Raw genomic sequence first — 6,868 nt, forward strand, 5'->3', positions numbered from 1 at the left:
ATTAAATACCAAAAATACAAATAAGGCGGAAGCAGCACGTAGAATGTAGAATGAAGAAAATGGATTACGAAATCAAATATGACTAAAATTGAACAAGCAGGAACAGAATTGGAATGCACTAATTAACCAAAATCATTTAAATAAAACTTTAATTGAAATACAGAAAATAACTTACAATTACAAATGTAGCAACTGCAAGGATCTTAATTGGGTTACAAACGGGAAAAGGTAATTTTCACTCAGAGCTCTCTGTTTTTCTGTAAACTGAAGCTTGAAGAAAAAAGAGAGAAGTGTCGAATGAGTATAATTTGATTACAATATATAAGAAAAGAAAAGCAAAGTAGCATGTGACTTCTTTGATTAATGAAGGTAGCTGGCAGCGCATAAGGCAAAGCAGATGCTGTCGGTTGCTTTTGGTGGAGTGATTGTACAGATGAGCTGCTTTAGCAACAGTTGATTGATGAATAGTGACGGTGAACAGTAAAAGTGAACAGTAACTTTTACTATTCATCACTTTCAGTGGAACATGTGAATAAAAGAATCAATATAGATACAAATTAGCAGCTTTTCTCAAAAGAGTATTGATTGAAACTAATTTGTATTTATAAGGAATCCAATGTTGATCAGGCATATGGGTGCTGAGCATCTTGGAACTCAGATCTTCTATATGAGATGGGTTGAATAGTTGAACCTTCAGAAGATTGTGGCTAGTCTGAACCGTCTTCTGAATTTTCTGAACTGGTTGACTGGGCTTCTCCTTAATCCATAATTTTTTGGACTAACTGGAGCACTTCATCTTTGGATAATTTGGACTTGCTTTTGGATTTGACTTTGGGCTGAGCAGGAGGTGAAATGGGCTTTGACTGAGCCTTGGACTTGGATTTTGATTTGGGCTTTGATTGAGTCTTGGGCTGAGCCGGTACTGTAGGGGCTTTGGGCTTAGCCTTGGACTTTGATTTATGAGTTGTGGGCTGAATCTTGGACTTGGATGAATTGGGCTTAGAACCACTAGATGAGGGGCTTCCAAGGTTGATTAGAGGAAGACTGGGCTGACTTCCTTGGCTGATTGCAGAAGTTGGGTTCTGCTGGGCTTTAGCAAGTGCAAGAGTAGGAGCACATTGATCAATTAGGAATTCTTCTTAAACAATTTCAAATATACGGGGCACATTGAATTTAGCCCACCATTTAACTAAGTGTTGACGGATGATTATATTATCTTCAACTCCATAATGCCATTTAAATATCCAAGAAATTTTGTATTTGGATATAAAAATTAACAAAAATGAAAATGTTCTTTGATGAGCAATGAATGGGTAAATAGAAGCAAAATAATTAATTAGCTCAATAAGATCACCAGGGAGGATATCCGAAATGGCGCCATAATGAGTTCACCATCTCAGAAACCAGGAAAGTAATTCTGACTTGAATTTTTGATCAAAAGAAATGAACTAGGAGTGACTGAAAGTTTCATTTTGGTACAAGAAGATCTTAAACCAAGCATCAATGTAATCATGGTAATTGTCGCCAAAATAAAGTGACCAGGTAAATCACGAAGCTGATAAGGAGGACCCCATTCAACTAAAGAAACAATGTTGTGAATGTAAATGGAATGATACAGAACCTTGCTAGTATAGGTTCAATCATAAATGGGTTTGATCAAGACTGATTGGTGATGGATCAAAATATCTTTATAATAGGTGAGTGTTTTCTCTGGATGTGAGAGGATGAAATGGCATCCAGAGCCAAAATAGGATTGAGCAATTTCATGGATAACTTGGCCTTTGGAGTGACTAGGTTCTTTGTAGAACAGAGTAATGGTGTGTGATTTGGTATAATCAGATCGAGATGACCTGACTGGGTTAGCAGGATATGGAGTAACTAAAACTGCTTGGCTAGAAGAAGCAAAAGGATCTAAGGCCAAAGCAGATGAGTAATTGGGTCGGTAAATGTTACCAAGGACTTGGTAATGGTTAACCATTTCAAGAGGGTGAGACTGGGTTATTGACTCTAATGGAGGAGGAACAAGAAGTTGATTAGGTTTACAAGAAGATAGGACCAAAGCCTTGGAGGGAGGCCTTGGGTGAGACATCTGTTAAACAAGAAACAATAATTAGTAACCAGAAAGGATATCTAAATAATCTTGATGATGATTCAAACAGTTGTAATTGTGAGCAAGTAAATTGCGACGAGCTTGGATTTGATGGTAATTGATGTATTGGACTCTTTTAGTAGTTGGTTTGGCTAATTTGAGGCGGTGAATACGATGGGTAAGTTGTTTGATTTGGGTTCTGAAATGGGTAATTCGGGATTTATGATAAGAAATAAATGGTGTAGCAGTCATTCCTTACCTCCCTGTAAAAATTCCTGGGTAAGAAAATCAGGAAGGAAATTTTGACAACCAGGTATATACGTAACATCAAAATCAAAAATACTTAAAATAGATTGCCAACGGGCAAAAATTTGTTTACTAGCAAGATTTTGAACATCTTTTTCTAAAACAAATTTAGCAGATTTGCAATCAACACGAAGTAAAAATCTTTGATTTAAAATATCATCTTGAAATTTTTGAATACATAAAATAGTAGACAAAATCTCTTTTTTAATAGTACTGTAATTTAATTGTGCTTTATTCCAGACACCAGAATGATAACGAACAATTTGTTCAGAGGATTGAGGAGTGACTTTTTGAAAAAGAAGGCCACCATAACCAATATCAGAAGCTTCAGTTTGAATAATTTTGAATGAATTTTCAGTAGGAATACCAAGACAAGGAAGAGATTTAACATATTGTTTGACTTATTGAACAATAGAAGTATGAACAGACGACCAAGGAGGAGGATTATCCTTTAACCTATCAAACAGAGGTTGACAGACTTTCCTAAGGTCTTTATAGAATTCAGCAATGTAATTGAGGGATCCTAAAAACCGTTGTAATTGGGTTTTATTAAGAATCTCATCAGGAAATTTAGACGCAAATTCAATAGAGCGACTAATAGAGAGAATAGTATTGTGATGAATATCATAACCTAAAAATCTAACTTTAGTTTGAAACAATTTAATCTTAGGAGCAGATATAACTGAACCATGACTTTTAATTGTGTAAAAGAATGCAGTTAAATGTTTCCAATGGTCATGGATTGATTTGGAAAAAATCAGGATGTCATCAATATAAACAATAGAAAAATGACTAAATGGGTTGAATATGTCATTCATTATATTTTGAAATTCACTAGGAACATTTTTTAATCCAAAGGGCATGACATTCCATTCATATTGACCAAAAGGTGTATTAAAAGCAGTTTTATATCTATCTTTAGGATGAATCTGAATTTGTCAAAAATCACTTTTTAAATCAAATTTACTAAAAATAACAGCTTGACTAAGTCGTTTAATCAAATCTTTTTTATTAGGAATAGGATAACGAATCCATTCTAAAACAGCATTTAATGGTTTATAATTAATATGACTAAGCGAGGGACGCCTCGTTCTAATTCAGCATTTTTGTTGACATAAAAAAGCAGGATAAGACCATGGTGATTTACTAGGACTAATTATCCGGTTTTTCAATAATTCATTAATTTCTTTTTTACACATTTCAAGTAATTTATGATTCATTTGAATAGGTCTAGATTTAGTAAGTATTTGTCGTTCATTAAAATTTTTAATATAAGGCAAGGTAACCACATGCTTTTTCCTATGCCAAAATGCAGTAGGTAAAGTTGAACTGACAGTTGATTCTAATTTTAATTTAAAATCATTAATTTGAGAAATAATAACTGGATCAGTTAATTGTTGATCAATTCTTTTATAATTAATTTCTTCTTTAAGGAAATTCAATTGTCTAGTTAATCGATTAATCGTGTGAGAAATTGAACAATCTTTTAATTGATTTAATTCTAACATTTCAGATGGAGATAAGAATTTAAATGCAGCAGGTTGTCCTAAAACATGAGTAGTTATTCCTTTACTAGATGTAGTAAATGGATATAATAAATAAATAAATGGTGTACCTAAAATAATTTTATCAGTCATATTTTTAACTAAAACAAATGAGATTTTAAAACATACATTATCTTAACAAGCATGAACTTTAGGTAATTTATATTTAATATATATTTGACTACTATTAGCAGAAGTTAATTTCTCATGACATTTTTCATAATATTTAGTGGGGAGTAATCCTTCTTGTATGCAATTTAAATCAGCACCAGTATCGATTAAAGCAATTGATTCTAATTCAAAATCTTTAACAATGATTTTAATTTTGGAATACCATTTTTGAATATAAATTTTATTGATTAGATTTAATCGTTTTTCTTTAAGATTATTAGTTTGATGAGATCGATTGTCAAATAAGAGTTTATCTGGATTAGTATGATCAGATTCATGTTTAGAATTATGTTCAAATGGATTAGGTGATGCATTTGGATCAGGTTGGAAATGATCTAAACTCTTATTAAGTTTTAGAGTAATAATTTCATCTTCTAATTGTTTATCTTTATGGTGTAGGTCTCTGATAGTTTGTTTAATTTGGTGGATTTCAGATTGTAAATTTTGAAGTGTAATTTCTTTAGTTTTATTTTTAAATCTTTCCAAAGTCTTAGATAAACTAAGAATAGGTTTATCAAACTTAGGTTTATTATCTAAATGAATTAATAAAGATTTTAATTTGTCAATATATTTTTGTTTTAAATTAAGATCATCTAATTTACTGATTAAGTCAATTAGAGCAGATTCTTCTTGAGTTTGTTTGGTAAGAACAGTAATTTGTTTAACTAGTTCACAACAGACATCATTACATCCTAATGTTATATTATTATCAGAATCAGTACTGGTTGAATGATCATCAGAAGAAGTTTCTGGATTATCAGAAGAGGAATTACTAACAGATTGGTTTAATTAAAAGATTTCAAATATTTGAATTTTAGATTCATCATTGATTTGTAATTGATTAACCTTATCTTTTAATTTTTATTTTTCTTTACATTTATTAAAATAATGTCCTTTTTTACCACAGTTATAACATGTAATATCTTTATTAGATTTAGATTTTGGATGTGATTTTTTGTAATATTTCTTTTTGGGTTTAGTATAAAATTTATCATTGAATTTAGAAGGTGAATAATTCTTTTTGTATTTATTAGAATATTTGGATTTATATTTATGTTTAGAATATTTATGTGATTTCCTACGAGAGGGTGCTACAGGAGGTAAACCATATTGTTCACAGAAATTTCTTAATTCATATTTAGCTTTATATTTATCTTTAGTGACTTTTTGACTAAGTTTAAGATCAATACACATTTTTAATCCTTCTTTTTGAATAGTGCTAATGATATCGCCATAGGTTAAATTATCAAATTCTATAACACCAGTAGGTTGACTAAGAACATCTCTAATTTTGTGAGCAAATAAACTAGGTAATCCATTAATAAAATTTTTTTTCCAAAATGATTTAGTACAGTCTTCTCTTAACATAACTCTAGAGGTAAATATATCTTTATACTATCTAAAATCACTTAAGGTTAGACAAGTAAGATTACTAAGTTGATCATGTATACGAGAATAAATATTAGTAGGGGTACCAATAAAATGTCTAATAATAGTATAGATTAATGCATTAATACCATTAAGGTGGCAAACATCCAATATTTTCATCAAAAGATAGGCAGACCATTATCATCAGTTTGATTAGCATAAATTATGGATTCTCTTTGATCTTCAGTTAAATATTTTTCCCACCAAGATTTGAGCATACCAGTGAAACCGAAAGTAATTAAAGTAACAATTTCAGATTGGGAATATTGGGGATAATTGGAGAGATAACTATTAGAAACCATAGATAAATGATTTAATTTTTAGAGGATTTGATCTTCACTAAGACCATCAATATTCCATTCGTATAATCTTTTAGCAAAAATAGAAAATTGGTTATTAAGATTAGTTTCTTCGAATTGGAGATCAGGAGGAGTAAGTTGAGAATACCAATTTTTGGTAGTTTGAGGATTAACTTTGGGATAATGAATTTTATTAAGATGAGAAGATTGAAATTGTTGAGCTAATTGATATATGTCATCATCAGTGGTTTTAATGTTAGATTGGGTAGAAACAGTTTCAGTATGAGGTTGTTGATTTAGAACAATAAGACCTTTATCTTTAGAGGGTGAAGCATTATCAGAGGTAGCTAGTTTGGTAAATAATTTTTCAATAGCTTTGACAGTAGAATTATCATTGGTAACTAAACTAGTTCTTTTAGAACGTTTATTGGGTAGATTAAGTAAACGTGGATCTAAAGGTTGTTTAGTGGATGTGATCTGAACAAATTCTAAATTGGTTTTTATCTTGTCTAATTGTTTACCAATTGTATTTAAACATTGATTGATGTAATTATTTTGTTCAATAACTTTTTTAATTTCATTATCATTACCAGGTAATTTGAAAGGTGAAGCAGGGATTTCAGAACCTTGTTGAGTAAGAAGTATTTTCTCTAAAGGAGGATGATTAGAACTAACAGAAGTAGTGTCAGAAGTTTTCCATTTATGTTTTGTGATTGTATTAATCTTTTTGTAATATTTGTCAACATATTCTAATAGAGGTAATTCAAAACCATATTCAATCATAAAATCATACCATTGTCGAGTAATTTTGGTCATTTGAGTAGGATTATATTTAGCATAATAGGCATGTCTTTAGGTTCGATTTTCCTTAGATTTGAAGTCAATAAGTAATTTATCTAGATTAGGTTTAAAATCTTTTTTGATTGTCATTAATTGGGGATTGACTGGAGGTATAAATTCTTCAAAATCAGTTTGAGTTGGAGAGTTATTAGAAGCAATTTCTTCTTCAGGTAAATGTGTGTGTAGAATAA

Source organism: Camellia sinensis, chromosome 4 (genome assembly GCF_055761805.1).
Source record: "Camellia sinensis isolate YWXY chromosome 4, ASM5576180v1, whole genome shotgun sequence".
NCBI classification, from domain to species: Eukaryota; Viridiplantae; Streptophyta; class Magnoliopsida; order Ericales; family Theaceae; genus Camellia; species Camellia sinensis.